Below are 19,849 nucleotides of genomic sequence, written 5' to 3'. Positions count from 1 at the left end.
GCCCGGTCTCTTTCTGTCCCTGATCTTGCTGCAGCTGGCTCCATTATGCCACACAGCCCCCCTCGATCTCAGCCTGAAAAGAAGAAGAAACATAAGTCCCGGGACAAAGAGCCTCTGGTATCATCGGAGGTCCCTTCCCCGACTTCGCAACCGGATTCTGACCTGTCTTTTATGGATGTCGCCCCCTCCTTGTCGGTGACGGGTGGGGACCCGGCGGTATGACTGGATTTAGCGTGTTCAGCCCTCATTTAAACCATCGTTCTGTGGTTCTCCAATGGAATTGTAATGGCTATTATCGTCACCTTCCGGAATTGAAATCCCTTCTTTCGTCCTACTCAGCAGCTTGTGTGGTTCTCCAGGAATCTCATTTTACTGATGCTCACTCACCGACCCTCCGTGGGTTCCGTGTTTTCTGTCGAAATCGTGTCGGACCCTTGCGGGCTTCTGGTGACGTTTGTACGTTGGTCCGTACAGACATTGCTAGCACGTGGATTCCTCTCCAAACTACATTGGAAGCGGTTGCTGTTAGGGTCCACTTAGACTCTGCAGTCACAGTATGCAATCTTTATCTCCCTCCTGACAGGACTCTTACACCTGCTGCCTTAACCACCCTTCTTCAGCAACTTCCTCCTCCCTTCCTCCTCCTTGGGGATTTTAATGCTCATCATCCTTTGTGGGGCAGTGCCTTTCCATCTAGACGAGGTCTTCTTATAGACCAATTTATTGCAGACCACGACCTGTGCCTTCTTAATGATGGCTCCCCTACTCATTTCAGTGCTGGTCATGGTACCTTTTCTGCCATTGATCTTTCTCTTTCTTCTCCCTCTCTCCTCCCTTCATTACACTGGTCGCCACACGACGACCTTTGTGATAGTGACCATTTCCCGTTGATTATCACGCTCCCTTCCCGCTCCCCGATGGACAGGTTACCTCGTTGGTCTTTCCACCGCGCCGATTGGTCTCTATACACTGCACAGGTCGAGTTTTCTCCCTCTTTGTCGGGTTGTATTGATGACGTCCTCCGTAACGTGTCTGACGCGATTGTTCGCGCTGCTACCCTTGCTGTCCCGCGCTCATCTGGACAATTTCGTCGTCGGCAAGTCCCGTGGTGGAGTACGGCCATTGCCATTGCCATCCATGATCGCCGTCGAGCTTTGCAACACTTCAAGAGGCATCCATCTGTAGCCAGCCTTTCTACCTTTAAGCGCCTTCGCGCTAAAGCCCGTTATTTAATCAAACAGAGCAAGCGGATATGTTGGGAACGATTCGTTTCTTCCCTTGGTTCCACTGTCCCTCTGTCGCGGGTATGGGCTACACTTCGCTCTCTCCAAGGTTGCCATCGGCAGTCCACCCTCCCAGGCCTTCACCTCCCAGATGGCATTTGTACGGACCCATTAGTTATCGCAGAACATCTTGCGACCCATTTTGCGGTGGCATCAGCGTCGGCCTCCTATCCAGCTGCTTTCCTTCATCAAAAACAGCAGGCTGAAGCTGTCGCCTTATGTTTCACCACTTGTGAGTCAGAATCTTACAACGAACCTTTCACTGAATGGGAATTTCTTTCTGCTCTATCTTCTTCTCATGATACGGCCCCTGGCCCCGATTCCATTCATAACCAGCTGCTTCAACATCTCAGTGCTCCACAACGGCACCATCTTCTTCGGGTGTTTAACCGTATCTGGCTCCAGGGTGACTTCCCTTCTCAGTGGAGGGATAGCGTTGTGGTTCCTGTCCTTAAGCCTGGTCAGAACCCCCTATCTGTTGACAGCTATCGGCCAATTAGTTTGACCAATGTTGGTTGTAAGTTACTTGAACGGCTGGTAGCCCGTCGGCTCACTTGGGTCCTCGAATCTCGGGATCTATTGTCCCCTTACCAGTGTGGCTTTAGAGAGGGACGATCTCCAATCGATCATTTACTTCGCTTGGAATCCGCAGTTCGGCAGGCTTTTTCCCAGCGCCACCATTTGGTTGCAGTGTTTTTTGACCTTCGCAAGGCCTATGACACGGCCTGGCGCCATCACATCTTACTAACCCTTCATCAGTGGGGTCTTCGGGGCCCACTCCCGATTTTTATCCGCCAGTTCCTGATCCATCGGTCATTCAGAGTTAGAGTTGGTACTGCTTTTAGTTCTCCACGGACCCTGGAGACGGGCATCCCACAGGGTTCTGTCTTGAGTGTCCTTCTTTTCCTCATTGCTATCGATGGACTTGTGGCCTCTGTCGGTCCCTTGGTCGCCCCTGCCCTGTATGTGGATGATTTCTGCATTTGGGTTAGTTCCTCCTCGATGCCATCTGCAGAACGGCAGCTCCAGGTGGCTATACGGCGTGCCTCTGCATGGACCCTCTCACACGGGTTTCAATTCTCTCCTTTAAAATCGCGGGTGGTCCACTTCTGTCGCCGTACTACGGTCCACCCTGATCCAGAGCTCTATCTCGCTGCACAAAGATTGCCTGTGGTTCCACAGTTTCGTTTCCTAGGTCTTCTTTTCGACAACAAGCTCACTTGGCTGCCCCATATCAGACTCCTGAAGGTAGGATGTTTCCGTAAACTCAATGTCCTTCGCTTCCTTGCCCACTCCTCTTGGGGTGCGGACCGTTCCCTCCTCCTCCGTCTTTATCGTGCTCTAGTTCTGTCACGTTTGGACTATGGTTGTCAAGTTTATGGTTCAGCTGCTCCTTCCACGCTGCACGTGCTGGATCCGGTCCACCATCGTGGTGTCCGTTTGGCCACCGGTGCCTTCCCTACTAGCCCTGTAGATAGTCTCCTGGTTGAAGCTGGGATCCCTCCCCCCCCTTTCTGTTCGGCGGTCCCAGCTTCTGGTGTCTTATGCCCTTACTATCCGTTCTTCTCCCGCTCATCCTTCCTATTCTATCCTATTTCCAGACCATGGACGTCGCCCGCCTGACTCCCGCCCTCGGGCGGGTTTACCGGTTGGGCTGCGCCTTGCGTCTCTTAACCGTGATTTTCGGCTTCCTTCTTTGTCCTGTCTTCCTCGCTCCCTCCCCTCCACCCCTCCTTGGTTAGTTCCTCGGCCTCGAATTCGGATGGATCTCCGCCGCGGTCCGAAAGATTCCATCTCCCCGGTGGTGTTCCGTTCCTTTTTCCGCCAAATTTTATGGGAGTTTCGGGATGCTGTTGTTTTTTACACTGATGGCTCTAAATCTGCTGATCATGTTGGGTATGCCTTCACGTCCTTTGTTGGAACGGAAAATCATCTGCTGCCACCCTCATGTGGGGTGTTCACTGCGGAATTGATGGCCATTTCCCGGGCCCTTACCTTTATTAAACAATCCCAACACAACCGCGTTTTGTTATGTACGGACTCGATGAGTGGCCTTCTTGCTATTGACCGGTGTTTTTCGCGCCATCCCTTGGTCTCTGCCATCCATGACCATCTCGCTGATCTTCACCGCGCTGCTTGTTCCATTGACTTCCTACGGGTCCCGGGCCATGTGGGTATCCCGGGTAATGAGCTCGCTGATCGTTTGGCTGGGGGAGCAGTTACTTACCCCCCGTTTTCTGTAACCCCTCCTGCAGCGGATTTACGGCTTCACATCAAATCCCACTTTGCACAGTCATGGGCCAGTTCTTGGGAGGCTACTCCACTGTCTAATAAACTTCGTGCCATTAAGGTGAATCCAGGCCCATGGCGTTCTTCCTTTCGCCTCTCCCGCAAGGACTCAACCACACTGTGTCGTCTCCGCATTGGCCATACCAGGCTGACCCATGGTTTCCTTTTGCGTGATGAGCCACCCCCGCTATGTGGTTGTGGAGCCTTCCAGTCAGTGGCCCACATTTTGGTTGAATGCCCCCTTCTTTTGGCTCTGCGTGCGAAGTACAGACTCCCCCACACTTTCCCTTTGATGTTGGCTGACGATTCCCGGATGGTCTCTCTGGTTCTAGGTTTCCTCCGGGAGAGTGGTTTTTATTCTCAGTTTTAAAGTTTTTAATCTCCCTCTGGTGTTGGGGCAGGGCGGTGAGTGTTTGGGTGTCTCCCACTGTAGGCGGTGTTCAGAGATTCCCGATTCACCTCCCTGCCTGGAATCCTCTTTTCTTTCCCTTTTACTCTGTTTTTACCCCTTCTTTTTAAGGCTTGGTTAGTTTTTCTATTCCCATACGTACTTTCTGCATTATAGCGGTTGTCCCTTTTAAGTCACAGGTGGTCTTGCCTATGCTGCTTCAGCATAGTGTTGGGTTCGTTTCTCTTGCCAACTTCCCTTGTTTGTTTTTACTAATGACAACGTGACTGCCCTTTTACGTTTCCCCTTTTTCCGTTTTCTTGTTCTGCCTTTTCTGAGATGTCCCGTTAGCAGATTGGAGTCTATTTGAAACGAGGGACTGATGACCTTGCTGTTTGGTCCCTTTCACCTCAAACAACCAACCACCTAACCTATCCAAATAAGGGGCAAGACCAGCATTGCTTAACTTCGATGATCTGACAGAAGCCGCTGTATTCTACAAGGTATGGCCGTTGGCGGTAGGCGTCAAGCTAATACCTTGTAACACGGTCTCTTGCTTTGACAGCCGTCTCAATTCCGCAAGAACCGTGTTGGCAAGTTTCTTCAGATATGCCATATCCTTCTGAAGCCACTCGTTGATGATTAGATACTGTACACCTACGTACTGCAAGGATGCTGTTCGCTACGTTTCAACCCTATGCGGAATCTCCCGGCCAATAATGTTATACGATTATTTCATCTCATCCGCTGTTCTAAGCAGCCCCAGAAATTTTCTATGAGATTAATATCGAGTGACTTAGTTGCGGTAGGGTGATTGAAGGTTCTCGAAACGAGGAATGTATGTATACAGCTCTGTGGAACACGGCTGCTTTACTGTCAGGCGAGAGAGTCCACTGAATGTTCATCATGAATTCAAATTTCTCACATTTAGCGATAAAAAGGAGCGATTCGTCAATTTCTATCCAAATTTTCCCTAAGTTCATCATGAAGATGTAGAAGAACTGTTTACACTTGCTCAACCAGGAGACTGTAATTAACATCCTAGTCCACTAGTGAATTTCATCCACAGTGGATGCACCTGAACTCCGTGACTGTTCTTATAGAGGGTGTAGAATAATAACCGCTACCAATAACGACAGGTGATTTTATTTAATGAACGGCTGGTTTAAAAAAAAATGGTTCAAATGGCTCTGAGCACTATGGGACTTAACTTCTGAGGTCATCAGCCCTCTAGAACTTAGAACTACTTAAACCTAACTAACCTAAGGACATCACACACATCCATGCCCGAGGCAGGATTCGAACCTGCGACCGTAGCGGTCGCGCGGTTCCAGACTGAAGCGCCTAGAACCGCTCGGCCACTCCGGAGGCTGGTTTCAGGCTTGTGCCCATCTTCAGATGCTTTTACATTCAGTTACATGTTTCAATACCTAGTACTGAAGATCAATACACTTGGAGTATTCATGTCGTTTCCACATTACATTCATTAAGATTTTTACAAAAATATCTTGGTTTTTTTTCACATTAACTGTATATTGTACGTTATGGTGGAAACGACGTGGTACTGCATGTTCATTGACCTCCAGCACTGAGCACTGAAGCATGTAATCGAATGTAAAGCCATCTGAAGACGGGCACAAGACCGAACCCGGTTGTCCATTAAATAAAATCACCTTCTCTTATGAATGGTAGCGGTATGTATGTACTGAACTGGAACCCTAGAAACGACGGAGAGCGGAGAGGCTTCGTCCCCCCTCCCCCCTGTAGCCCTCGGTGGTACACAACCCCACAACAGGCTACAACAGTCCACTCACCCCACCGCCGCCCCACACCGAACCCAGGGTTACTGTGCTGTTCGGCCCCCAGTGGACCCCCGGGAACGTCTCTTTCCAGACGAATGTAACCCAAATGTTTGCTTGGTAGAGTAATTATGGTGTACGCGTACGAGGAGACAGTGTCTGCACAGCAATCGCCGACATAGTGTAACTGAGGCGGAATAAGGGGAACCATCCCGCATTCGCCGAGTCAGATGGAAAACCGCCTTAAAAACTATCCACAGGCTGGCCGGCACACCGGACCTCGACACTAATCCGCCGAGCGGATTCGTGCCGGGGACCGGCACGCCTTCCCGCTCGGGAAGCAGCGAGTTAGACAGCACGGCTAGCCGGGTGGGCGAGTGGTAGCGTTTCTTATTCTACAGCCTATCCTAGTCCACGTTCATGGTAACCTGAATGACTTCGCTCGAGTCATGATAAGAAAAAGACCCGGAAAACAAACACATAGAAAACATTACACCACGAACTGCTGATTAAACACCTACAGAGCCGTCGATGATGTTTGTGCGATTTGCGTTATTTAGATAGAAGCAAAATCGCGCCTCGTCGGGCCACACTGTACTCCTACAGTCAGTTACCGAAGACTTTTTGTGCTGTTTGGCCCACTGAAGACTTGCAGCGTGTGTGTCGCAATGAGCGCTGGTTCACTGCTAGGTACCCTACTCCCGGTGCCCACTTCGTGCAGTTCCCTTGGGAACGATCGTTGGAAACTGTTTGAGGTGGACCTGCATTCACAGACAGCAGCAATTCTTGTCAAAGAAATCTACTCGCAACTGCGAATAACATTAGACTTCAGCTGCAAAATTTATTAGCGATGAATTAAAATTTGTGCCGTATTGGGACTCGAACCCGCATTTCCCACTGTATGCTAGCGGTTGCCTTAACCACTTCGCCTATCGGAGTACAGCTCTTGTACTGACCTAAACCTTCGTATGTCTCGGAGGCGTGCTAGAGCAGCCGAAGTGCTTAAGCGACCGCTCGAGTAAAGCGGGAAATCGGAGTTCCAGTTCCGATCTGTCAAAAATTTTCATATGTACCATGCAACATTGAATTAGTAAATGGTACACAAATTTTCTGTATTGCTTACAGCTGTATATCGCAGCAGTGTTTGTTTCTTCAGATATGCATGCATGCCTGAAGGACATTGCATCGTACACCGTGAAACACAGACACTCCAAACTAATAGAATTTTAGTATATTTTGAAACCAACTGCCACTGCCAAGGCGTGACATTCGTCTTCGATTCGTTTCGGTTAGGATCTGTGACGACCAACGTTCTCACGCTGTGTTACCTAGCTATGAGTGGTACGCAATTCCTTGTAGACATTCTGCAAAGATGAGTCAATAAATCGAGGAACTTCATTCATTTCTGCCATTCTGTCACGTGTCCACGTCGCTCGCCTTGCCTTATAGATTCCGTACAACCGACAGTCACATACAGACCACTTCACTGTGCAATATGTCTGTCCCTGCATGTTTAGTCTGTTAAAGTATTCTATTTGCTGCTGTCAGACTAGAATTTGGTGGCTTTGCTGACACAGCGCCCTTCATGACGGAACAATCCTGCCCTTGTGCGTAACACGAACACGTCTCTTTTTTACTTCTGAAACGTTAAAGTTGTTCAGCTGAAAAATGGAAAACGTCCCTTTGAAATAATAACAGTACAAATCAAATTACGTTGTTTTACTGTCACTTTAGCACGTAACACACTTTCCTGACAATACGTAATCTTGTCCAGACTTGTGTAAACAGTTAACCTCGTTTCTTATTCGTACTGAGGTAACCATTGTTATGTCACGTTGCAACATTAATCAAACAGATGATCACTGATCACGGAAGCCTTTTCATCTACTTATTCACAAACACGATACTGTTTCAACCAAAAATCTCAAAACCAACTCTGTGGCATTTACGCGAAATATCTGAATTACACGAACACTTTTCTCCTGCGAATAGATCTAACATCTTCAACTCTTAGTTATGAAAGGGGCGATGAAAAAGTTTCTGTTCTAATATCGTACAGTCCAGAATCGATTTGTCAATCATCTCACCAGGTTGAGGGTACTTGTTTGGTAGAACACCATGCCTTGCTGAGTGAAGAAGTCCGTAAACGCCTGCTGCACACCCTCGTCCGATGGGAAGATGGTGTTTGGTTTGTGGGGCGCTCAACTGTGTAGTCATCAACACCTGTACAGAGTCCCAATTTTTACACAGTCCATTCTAGTCATTGTCAAGAATGATGGTGATGATGAAAACACGAACACCCAGTCCCCGGGCAAAGAAAATCCCCAATCCGGTCGGGAATCGAACCCGGGATCCAGTGATCCAGAGGCAGCAACGCTAGCCACTTTTTTTTCATTTTTTTTTAGTATCGTTCGTCGCGATTGGTCTGGGTGGACGTCACAGGACATCCGTATAAGTTGATCGTAGTTTCCTTTACTCAGTTTTTTTATTTTTTTTTAATTTTTTTAAAAATCGGGGGCTAGCGCCTCTCTGAACGAACACGCTGAGCTACTGTACCGGCGCCAGCAGATCACGAGCTGCGGACGGGAATAATCGAATCTTCAAGGCCTTTTTTAATGGACCTAAGGCGTGATAATCTCTTGGGGCGAGATTAGGACTATAAGATAAGTGCTCGAGTATCCACCGCTTGAGCTGGCGTATTGTATTGTACTGAACTGGGAGCCCAGCAACGACGGAGAGACTTCGTCTCCGCCGTAGCCCTCAGTGGTTCACAACCCCACTACAGGCTACAAAGCAGTCCACTCACCCCGCCGCCGCCCCACATCGAACTCAGAATTATACTGCGGTTCGGCCCCCACTCCACTGGAGGCCCCTTCTCCCCTCCCCCCACCCCCCTCCCTCGCCCCACCTCCCGGGACGAGTGTAACCTCAGCCGGCCAGTGTGGCCGAGCGGTTCTAGGCGCTTCAGTCCGGAACCGCGCTGCTCCTACGGTCGCAGGTTCGAATCTTGCCTCGGACATGGATGTGTGTGATGCCCTTAGGTGGTGGTGGTGTGTTGGGGCTTATGGGCGCTCAACATCGAGGTCATCAGCGCCCTGACACACATTAAAAGGAACGAATGTGGACAGACCTAAGAAAACTAAAGCGCACACTCAAAGAAAGCAGGAAAAGAAGGAAAATGCTACATAAGAAAGTAAAACCTAAGGAAAGGGGAAACATAGCAACAAAAATGTCACAGAAAATTGTTATTGGCTGGCCACTTACATAAAATATGGGCGAGCTTGTCACACAGTGAGCAAATTAAAATCCTCTCTCTAAAATCTTTGAAAAAACATTTGACAGGGCACAGAACTTTAAAACTTTAGCCACATTCGTCCGAGTGTTGCCTAAAAGAGATGGCAGGTCCGCTGGCAAGTCAGCCGCGATCCGCTGGTCAGAAAATAAAATGCAATCCAATAAAACGTGGCGCACAGTGACCTGGACGCCACAAGCACCACACATTGGAGGGTCCTCTCGCCAGAGAAGGAAGCCATGCGTCATAGGGCTGTGGCCTATTCGAAGCCGAGTGAGGAGAACTTCGTCCCGTCAATGGGGCTGAAAGGAAGTACACCACACACGCGTTGTGGGCTTGACTATACGGAGCTTATTGTCAGTCACTTCCAGCCACTCATCCTCCCACTGTCGCATGACCCGTGAGCTCAACAGCGAGGTGAGTGCGTGCAAGGGGATAGCACACATACTTGTGGATCGAGACACGCCTCCTTGGCTGCGAGATCTGCCCTTTCATTCCCAGCAATGCCGACATACCCCGGAACCCAGCAGAAAGCTACAACCTTCCCCAGTCGCTGTATTCGGAGGAGGACATCCTGGATGGTCTGGACAATTTTGTCTGCCGGATACAAACGTTGCAATGAGTGAAGGGCACTGAGTGAATCGGAACAGACAAGAAATTTAGGAGAGTAAGAATGTCTCATGTGCTCCAGTGCCCGCAAGATCGCAGACAATTCTGCATCAAAGACAGTAAAAGTCTGAGGCAGTCGGACCTTGAGGACACGATATGGAAAAACAACTGAGCAACCAACAGAATCCCCTTGTTTCGACCCATCCGTAAAAACAGCTACATAGTCGTGGTGCTCAGATAAAATGGCAGAAAATGCTGCATTAAAAACGGTGGCAGGAGTGCAATCTCTCTTGTACTGCAATAAATCTAAAATCACTCTGGGCCTCTTCAGTAACCAGGGTGGCAGGCGGTTAAAACCTTGGATTTGGGGTTGTACAGACTCCACACCGAGGGACTCTAGTACACGTTGCACACGGATCCCAAACGGCAACGTAGCCCGGGGACGGCGGGAAAAAAGGCGGTCCAGAGGTGGATGGGCAACAAGACGGTGAGCAGGCGAGCTGGGAGTGCAAGAAACTTACAAGCCTGGCGCACCAGCAGGAGCTGCCGCCGGATGGTAAGTGGCGGTTCGCCAGACTCAGCACAGAGGCTGGGTACGGGACTGGTCCGATAAGCACCCGTGGCCAGTCGGATCCCAGCATGGTGAACAGCGTCAAGGATCCGCAAATAAGATGGCCTCGCTGACCCATATACTGTGCAGCCATAGTCCAGCCGTGAACGCACAAAAGCTCCATAAAACTGAAGGAGACGCGCCCTGTTCGCGCTCCAAGACCTGTGGCTGAGGCACTTGAGAATGTTCAGTGCCTTCAGCGTTCTGGCTTTCAAGTCACGTAGGTGTGGCAGCCATGACAACCTGGAGTCAAAAATTAGGCCTAGAAACCGCACTGTGTCTCTAAAATGTAGGACAGTATCCCCCATATGCAAGGCAGGCAAAGTAAAAAGATGACGAGAACGATTAAAATGAACACAAACACACTTATCGGCAGAAAACCGAAAACCCGTCTTTGCAGCCCACTCCTCTAACCGCCGCACTGTTAGCTGCAACTGGCGGCTCACGGTTGCAACACTGGAGGAGGAACAGAAAACAGCAAAGTCGTCCACAAATAGGAGCACTGTACTGGACTCCTCACTGTAGACCTTATACTGTTGATGGCTATGGCAAAGAGGGTAACGCTTAAAACACTGCCCTGTGGGACACCATTCTCTTGCTCAAAGCGATCAGACAGTGTGTTACCAACGCGGGTCCGAAAAAACCGCTGAGACAGGAAAGACCGAATGAAAATGGGGAGGCGGCCACGAAAGCCCCATTGATGCATTTGTGCAAGAATACAGTGTCTCCAAGTAGTATCATATGCCTTACTGATATCAAAGAAGATACCGATACAGTGATGCTGACGGAGAAAAGCCTGTTGAATAGCCGCCTCTAGGAGGGTCAGGTTGTCGACCGTGGACCGAAATTTTCGGATTCCACACTGAAAGCGGCTAAGGAGCTGTCTGGTCTCTAACAGCCAGACCAGACGCCGGTTAACCATCCGTTCCAGGGTCTTTCCGACACAGCTTGTCAAGGCGATACTACGATAACTACCGGGACATGTGCGGTCCTTTCCTGGTTTGAGGAGAGGGATAAGGATTGCCTCCCTCCACGAGGTGGGGAACACTCCTGTCTGCCATATGAGATTAAAACATTCGAGGAGGATTTCCTTTGACGCCGCTGGCCGATGTCGAAGCATGGAGTACCGGATGCGGTCGTAACCTGGTGCAGTGTCAGAAGTCTCAGTAAGTGCCGATTCAAGTTCCCACATGGAGAAAGGGGAATTGTAGGCCTCAGAACTAGTTCTACGTCTAGGAGACTGATGACCTAAGATGTTAAATCCCATAGGCTTAGAGCCATTTGAACCATTTGAACACTATAAAGTATCCATTCGCATTGTGCACGTTTTGTCACCCTAAATACTACTCAAAGATTGCTTCATGAGCTAGCTTAACAGTCTAGCATCTTCTCGCTCAGACCACGCCTGTGATGGGCTCTTCATCATCCACATTAATTGAAATCTGTCTTTAGTGTTTTACTTGTGCATTAAAGTTATTGCACCTATCGGTACAGTTAATGCCAGTAGCACGGCTGGAGAATCGTACTAGTATTGAACAATAAGTAAATCTACATGGATACTCTGCAAATCACATTTAAGTGCCTGGCAGGGTTTCATCGAACGACCTTCACAATAATTATTATTCAAATCTCGTACAGCGCGCGGAAAGAACGAACACCTATATCTTTCTGTGCGAGTTCTGATTTCCCTTATTTTATTACGATGATCGTTTCTCCCTATGTAGGTCGGCGTCGACAAAATATTTTCGCATTCGGAGGAGATAACTTGTGATTGAAATTTCGTCAGAAGATTCTGTCGCAACGAGAAACGCCTTTGTTTTAATATCCACCCCAAATTCTGCATCATTTCAGTGAAACTCGCTCCCCTATTTCGCGATAATACAAAACGTGCTGCCCTTCTTTGAACTTTCTCGATGTTTTCCGTCAATCCTATCCGGTAAGGATCCCAAACCGCGCAGCAGTATTCTAAAACAGGACGGACAAGCGTAGTGTAGGCAGTCTCTTTAGAAAGAACTGTTACATTTTCTAAGTGTCCTGCCAATAAAACGCAGTCTTTGATTAGCCTTCCCCACGACATTTTCTGTGTGTTCCTTCCAATTTCAGTTGTTCGTGATTGTAATCCCTAGATATTTAGTTGAATTAACGGCCATTAGATTTGACTGGTTTATCGTTAACCGAAGTTTAACGGATTCCTTTTAGAGTCATGTGGACGACCTCACACTTTCCATTATTTAGGGTCAATTGCCAACTTCCGCACCATATAGATATCTTTTCTAAATCGTTTTGCAATTTCTTTTGAAATGGTGAAAGTTATGCTCCTTCGCGCCAAGGTGAATCCCTGCTATCTGTATTTGTCCCACCACGATATGGTCGCCACTCACCATTCCGACGCTCTGACACCTTCTGTCGCGTGAAGATATGTGTGTGCTATTCGCTACCAGCGACACGAAGCATCCTGTACTAAATGTTAAAACGTAGGCGGAGATATGACATGAACACCACAAAGACTACCACCTCCTTCGCAGTGTGACCTTGATTTCACTCTCGATGCCACTTACTCATCTAGTTTCTGCATTCCCTTTAGTTGTTGTTGTGGAATTCACTTCGAACATTTGTGCTACTCTGTCCTGCGCGACCCTCTTCATCTTCGAATAACCTACCCCTCTACCATTCTTAGCACCCACACTTCCATACAATACTAATCTGGTGATCACTTGATGTCTCAGAATGTGTTCTATCAATAAAGTTCTGCTAAAAATTTCTTTTATCTCCAGCTCTGTTCAGTATCTCCTTTTTAGTTACTTGAACTACCCATCTAACCTTGACATTCTTCTGTAGCACTATATTTCGAAAGCTTCCATTCTCTTATTGTCCAAACTGTTTATCGCCATTGTTTCACTTCCATACATGGCTACACTCCAGACAAATACCTCCAGAAAAGGTTTCCTAACACTTACTATATCTATATTCGATGTTAGCAAATTTTTCGTCTTCAGAAATGCTTTTTTTGCCATTGTCAGTCTACATTTTGTATTCTCTCTACTTTGACAATCATCAGTTATTTTGCTGTCCAGATAACAAAACTCATCTCCTACTTTAAGTGTCTCGTTTCCTAATCCAATTCCCCCAGTATCACCTGATTTAATTCGTCTACACTCCATTATCTTTGTACTACTTTTGTTAATGTTCATCTTATATCCTTCTTTCAAGACACTGTCCATTCCGTTCATCTGCTGTTCTAAGTCCTTTGCTGTTTCTGTCAGAATTACAATGTCACCGGCAAACCTCAAAATTTTTATTTCTTCTCTTTGAACCTTAATTACTATTCCAAATTTTTCTTTGGTTTCCTTTACTGCTTGTTCAGTGTGAAGATTGAATAACATCGGGATTGAATAACATCGGGGACAGGCCACAACCTAGTCTCACAGCCTTCTCAACCACTGCTCCCCTTTCAAGCCCCTCGACTATTATATCTGCCGTCTGGTTTCTGTACAAGTGGTACATAGTCATTCGCTACACTTTTTTTACACCTGCTAGCTTCAGAATTGCAAAGAGACTATTGCAGTTAACATTGTCAAAAGCTTTGTCGTAGGGTCAGTATTTCATAGTGCGTTCCTACGTTTCTCAGGAGTCCAAACTGATCTTTCCGTAGGTCGGATTCTACCAGTTTTTCGATTCTTCTGCAAAGAATTCTTGTCAGTGTTTTGCAGCCATCACTTATTAAGCTGATAGTTCGGTAATTTTCACGCGTGTCGGCAACTACTTTCTTTGGTATTGAAACTGTTGCAATCTTCTTAAATTCCGAGGCTATTTTCCTGTCTCACACATCTTGCGCATCAGATGGAGGAGTTTTGTCATGGCTGGCTCTCCCTCGGCTGTCAGTAGTTCTGACGGAATATCGTCTACTCCTGGGGCCTTGTTTCGACTTAGATCTTTCAGAGCTCTGTCAAATTCTGCTCGCACTATCATATCTATTCATCTACGTCCACTTCCCTTTCTATAATATTGCGTTCATGTTTGTCTCCCCTGTACAGAGCCTCTATGTACTCCTTCCAACTTTCAGTTTTCCCTTCTTTGCTTAGGCTCTTTCTTCCGTTTTAGCTCTTAATATTCACACAGCTGCCTCTCTTATTCCACAAGGGCCGCTTTAATTTTCCTTTAGGCTGTATCTATCCCCTAGCGAAGTACGCTTCTAAATCCTTACATTTGTCCTCTGGCCATTCCTGCTTAGCTATTTTGGACTACCTGTCAATATTTTAGACGTTTCTATTCCCATTTTTTGCATTTTTATATTTTCTCCTTTCGTCAGTTAAATTCAACATCTCTTATTTAGGATTTCCACTAAGCCTTGTCTTTTTACATATTTGAACTTCTGCTGCCTTCAATATTTCATCTCTTAAAGCTACCCATTCGTCTTCTACTGTATTCCTTTCCCCAGTTCTAGTTAACCGTTGCCTAATTTTCTCTCTGAAACTCTCGGCAACCTCTGGTTCTTTCAGTCTATCCAAGCCCCATCACTTTAACTTCCTACCATTTCCCAATTTCTTCACTTTTAATCTAAAGTTCATAACCACTTAATTGTGGTCAGAATCCACATCTGTCCCTGGAAACGTCGTACAATTGGAAATCTGCTTCTTAAATCTCTGTCTTACCTTACACATAACGGAAGATGTACACCCTACCTAACGGTTCCTATACCAATGGCCCATCTTCTTTGTCCTACACAGGGCGACTTATTTGCACAAAGATTTGATTGGAAGATCGCAGACACCTTGTAAGAGTGAAACGAAGTGCCCTTGTAAGTTTATTAGCGCCGTTTCCGAAAAACAGGAGACTGCACAAGTCTGCATGTTATGAACCCCCTAGCGGCGATGCCACCAGCGCCTACAGCCAGCAACAGCCCGTGGGAGGGACCGTTGAAACTAACGATAACCTTCCACCACTGTGCGTGATGGAAGGTTGCTTCAACGAAGTAACTTCATTCAAACTGTGCAGTGTATGGTTCCCATTAGCTCTCATCTTGTGAATTTTAACTAACGAATTAACAACTAATGTTGTCAAAACCTCTCCTTGTTCAGTCCAACGTAATTAAACATGTAAAATTAGACCATAAAGTTTCCTTGTATCTAAACTAATCACGATATAAAAATTTAAAATCTACGTCTACCTTCCTTTAGTTATTACTAATTCAAACCATGCATTATAAAAATGGACGTGTGTGTGTGTGTGTGTGTGTGTGTGTGTGTGTGTGTGTGTGTGTGTGTGTATCTGCTCCTAACCATTGGACCAATTTCAACCAAACTTGCAGCACACATCTCTTGCTGTCAGGCAGCAATCACTGTAGGGGTAACGAGCACCTACCTACCATAGCCCAGGAGATATGAGGTCATTAACAACGAAATGTGTAATAAACTGCCATATAAATGATAACTAACTGAAAACCTCAGCTGCCGACAGGTGTTGTTGATATTCATCGATATGGACAGCTGAAAATGTGTGCCGCGACCGGGACTCGAACCCGGGATCTCCTGCTTACATGGCAGACGCTCTATCGATCTGAGCCACCGAGGACACAGATGAATAGCGCGACTGCAGGGACTTATCCCTTGCACGCTTCCCGTGAGACTCACATTCCCAACTGTCCACAATTCTACATATGTATTGTACCTTATAAACATTTGCCTACCCACTCATTACTCGCGCACGCTTTGGCGATTCCCGTAAGAGTTTGGGCAACCTGTGCGCATTTGCATAGACGAAGGTCAATGGCTGGGTAGCCTTTAACTACATATACGAAGACAGTAATTTGTTCTCGAAAGAACAGTTACTGTTGATGACTGTGCAGCTTTTCCCTGCAGTCGCGCTATTCATCTGTGTCCTCGGTGGCTCAGATGGATAGAGCTTCTGCCATGTAAGCAGGAGATCCCGGGTTCGAGTCCCGGTCGGGGCACACATTTTCAGCTGTCCACATCGAGGTATATCAACAACACCTGTCGGCAGCTGAGGTTTTCAGTTAGTTATCATTTATTCCAGGGAAAAGCTGCACGGTCATCAACAGTAAACTGCCATGTCATGCATATTGTTTAAATTTATTACTATTGTGCTCCTACCTCTATTCGCAATAAATTTCGCAGGCAGTATCTGTGCTGGCGTAAGCTGTCACCAGCACACCGGTCGGCAAAGAGATTGCGAGAACATCGATAGTAAGCACTGGATCAAGCGCGCCTATCAGGAGAGAGGTCAGAGACAAACTCTCAAGCAACGTGCCGCAACGCCCTCTCAACCGCAAGTATTTACATCGCCGCCGTGGACTGGAGGGCTCAGTCGCAGTCTCAGGCAGTCTGTGTCAATCTCAGGTACTTGCTCAGCCAACTGACGCACCAACTCGCACTCCAAGTCGGCATCTGTCATTCATTGCACAGTGGGACTTGTACTTTACCAGCAGTGAGGCTACTGTGGACTATTATGGAAGAGCTTGTACCACACCGCGTGGATTGGCTTAAATATAAGTAGCTTCCTGCTTTTATAAATAAAGAACCCTTTTAATACATGTGTGCAGTTGTGCTGTATAAAGAGGATACCGACCACCAAACAACAACCTCTCCCTTAATTCCCATGGTACAACACTCTCCAATGTCGATGAGGACACAGAAGTATCCATATATTCCGCTAAATGCACCTACAAAATTATGTCATTGTACGACACTTAGATCAGAAGGTATGACGTCATAAACATTGAGATGCGTGAAAAACTGCCGTATTGTGCGTGAGTATGAATTATTGCTACTTTGCTACCAACTGTATTTGCAACGTTGAGACCTGGTACCAAGGAAGGTAGGATTGGGTTGCGATTGTAGACGGGACCGTAATCAATTACTGTTGGTTAGTTTATTTTTCAATCACGTACACTTTATTTGCCAACAACAACAAATAAAGGGTGATAATAAATTAATAAGTGTTCCATGGCTGGAGGCCTTAATGTCAACAAATTCTCAGCTGAAGGCCCCAACAGTGATAATTTAAAACCGTTCCAGGGCTGAAGGCCTGAATACCAATCTTTTAAGAACCAGTTGAACATCTTCAAACTTGACATTACAGTCATTAAAATATCTCTTCTGAAAAAACAATCATTAAATCTGCCCAAACCAAGGGGGAGGGTGGGGGCAGACGTTGCTCCAAGGATCAACCTCGCAAAGTCCCTCAAAACCGAAACATCGCAAGCGATGAGACAGGCAGCCAAGAGTTGCATTCACTTCACGAGATGGTAACTCAGGTTAGTGGAAGTTTAAACGCATGACCAATAATCATTTGCCGAATCTACCCAACGTGCGATGACCAATATAACGCTGGAATAACGCACCCAAGCTGGAACCGACGGTGTTTAGACCATCTGGAAGCAGAAAGGAACCACTACTACCAAAGTAGGAAAAAAAAACCACCCGGCCCACAAATCAAGGAAGCTGTCGAACTACACGCCTTACTGTACAGCAGCGGCAAGGCGAGGAAAAGTACACTGCCATAACATACACTAAGCTCCAGGGCAGGTAACTGGGGCGTTAGCGGCTACTAGGCAGGAAAACTACCACTGGTTGAACTTCACAAATAATAACATACAGAATGCAACAATTAATAATAAGAAGTGGAGGAAGGAACTTAGGTTCGCCTTCCCCAAACCCTCCACTCGCTGCTCTTCGTCTCGGCGACACTGCAAGCAGCAACACTCAAGCAAATGGCGAGATCTCACAATGGTGGAGGTTTCACTACTTGAATTAAGGCCCACTCAAACTTCCTGGGTCTGGTTGACAATGAGGTTGTACCCCTTGCAACTACAGCCGTCCGGCAGTGCATGCATGCCGCCAGTGGTCCCGGCATGTCCTCCTGCTGCGCGGACCTGGCTGCTTGTCCCTCCCCGACCGAACTGACGACTCACAGGACACGGAAACACCACAACGTCGCCAGCGATAACCGCCGCTGCTGCCACTAGCGGACAGACAACGCCTGCAAATGGAGTGGCACCAATGAACACAAGAAGAAGACAACTGTAACTATACCAACCAAACGATGCCAACCTAGCAACGGCACCCACGCGAGCCGCAGCACGTCTCAAACGTATTTCGCATACAGTACCCAAATATGCAGCCGAATGTACGCGGTGCATTCAAGTTCCAAGGCCTCCGATTTTTTTTTCTAGTTAACTACTCACCCGAAATCGATGAAACTGGCGTTACTTCTCGACGTAATCGCCCTGCAGACGTACACATTTTTCACAACGCTGACGCCATGATTCCATGGCAGCGGCGAAGGCTACTTTAGGAGTCTGTTTTGACCACTGGAAAATCGCTGAAGCAATAGCAGCACGGCTGGTGAATGTGCGGCCACGGAGAGTGTCTTTCATTGTTGGAAAAAGCCAAAAGTCACTAGCAGCCAGGTCAGGTGAGTAGGGAGCATGAGGAATCACTTCAAAGTTTTTATCACGAAGAAATTGTTGCGTAACGTTAGCTCGATGTGCGGGTGCGTTGTCTTGGGGAAACAACACACGCGCAGCCCTTCCCGGACGTTTTTGTTGCAGTGCAGGAACGAATTTGTTCTTCAAAACATTTTCGTAGGATACACCTGTTACCGTAGTGCCCTTTGGAACGCAATGGGTAAGGATTACGCCCTCGCTGTCCCAGAACATGGACACCATCATTTTTAAGCACTGGCGGTTACCCGAAATTTTTTTGGTGGTGGTGAATCTGTGTGCTTCCATTGAGCTGGCTGGCGCTTTGTTTCTGGATTGAAAAATGGCATCCACGTCTCATCCATTGTCACAACTGACGAAAAGAAAGTCCCGTTCATGCTGTCGTTGCGCATCAACATTGCTTGGCAACATGATACATGGGCAGCTGTGTGGTCGTCCGTCAGCATTTGTGGCACCGACCTGGATGACACTTTTCGCATTTTCAGGTCGTCATGCAGGATTGTGTGCACAGAACCCACAGAAATGCCAGCTCTGGAGACGATCTGTTCAACAGTCATTCGGTGATCCCCCAAAACAATTCTCTCCACTTTCTCGATCATGTCGTCAAACCGGCTTGTGCGAGCCCGAGGTTGTTTCGGTTTGTTGTCACACGATATTCTGCCTTCATTAAACTGTCGCACCCACCAACGCGCTTTCGACACATCCATAACTCCATCACCAAATGTCTCCTTCAACTGTCGATGAATTTCAATTGGTTTCACACCACGCAAATTCAGAAAACGAATGATTGCACACTGTTCAAGTGAGGAAAACGTCGCCATTTTAAGTATTTAAAACAGTTCTCAATCTCACCGCTGGCGGTAAATTTCCATCTGCCGTACAGTGCTGCCCTCTTTGGGACGTATTGACAATGAACGCGGCCTCATTTTAAAACAATGCGCACAATCTCTTTCCAGTCCGGAGAAAAAAAATCGGAGGCCTTAGAACTTGAATGCACCTCGTACCTTCAAAACCATATCATTGTACGACATGTAGTTCAAGAGATATGACGCAATAACACTCAGATGTGTGAAAAAGAGACGTTTACAAAATCTCATTGTAGACACACAAAGCAGCTG

The 19,849-nt window shown here is 47.2% G+C and overlaps 1 non-coding gene across 1 annotated transcript; it reads left to right on the top strand.

The window, feature by feature from the left end:
- The first annotated feature begins 16,146 nt into the window (after positions 1-16,146).
- On the top strand, positions 16,147-16,220 carry Trnat-ugu (transfer RNA threonine (anticodon UGU)). The gene has a single exon. It is a non-coding gene; the product is annotated as a tRNA-Thr (tRNA).
- Positions 16,221-19,849: the final 3,629 nt, after the last annotated feature.

This window comes from Schistocerca cancellata, chromosome 1 (assembly GCF_023864275.1).
Source record: "Schistocerca cancellata isolate TAMUIC-IGC-003103 chromosome 1, iqSchCanc2.1, whole genome shotgun sequence".
Taxonomy (NCBI): domain Eukaryota; kingdom Metazoa; phylum Arthropoda; class Insecta; order Orthoptera; family Acrididae; genus Schistocerca; species Schistocerca cancellata.
This window is presented reverse-complemented; position numbering and strand designations above follow the sequence as displayed.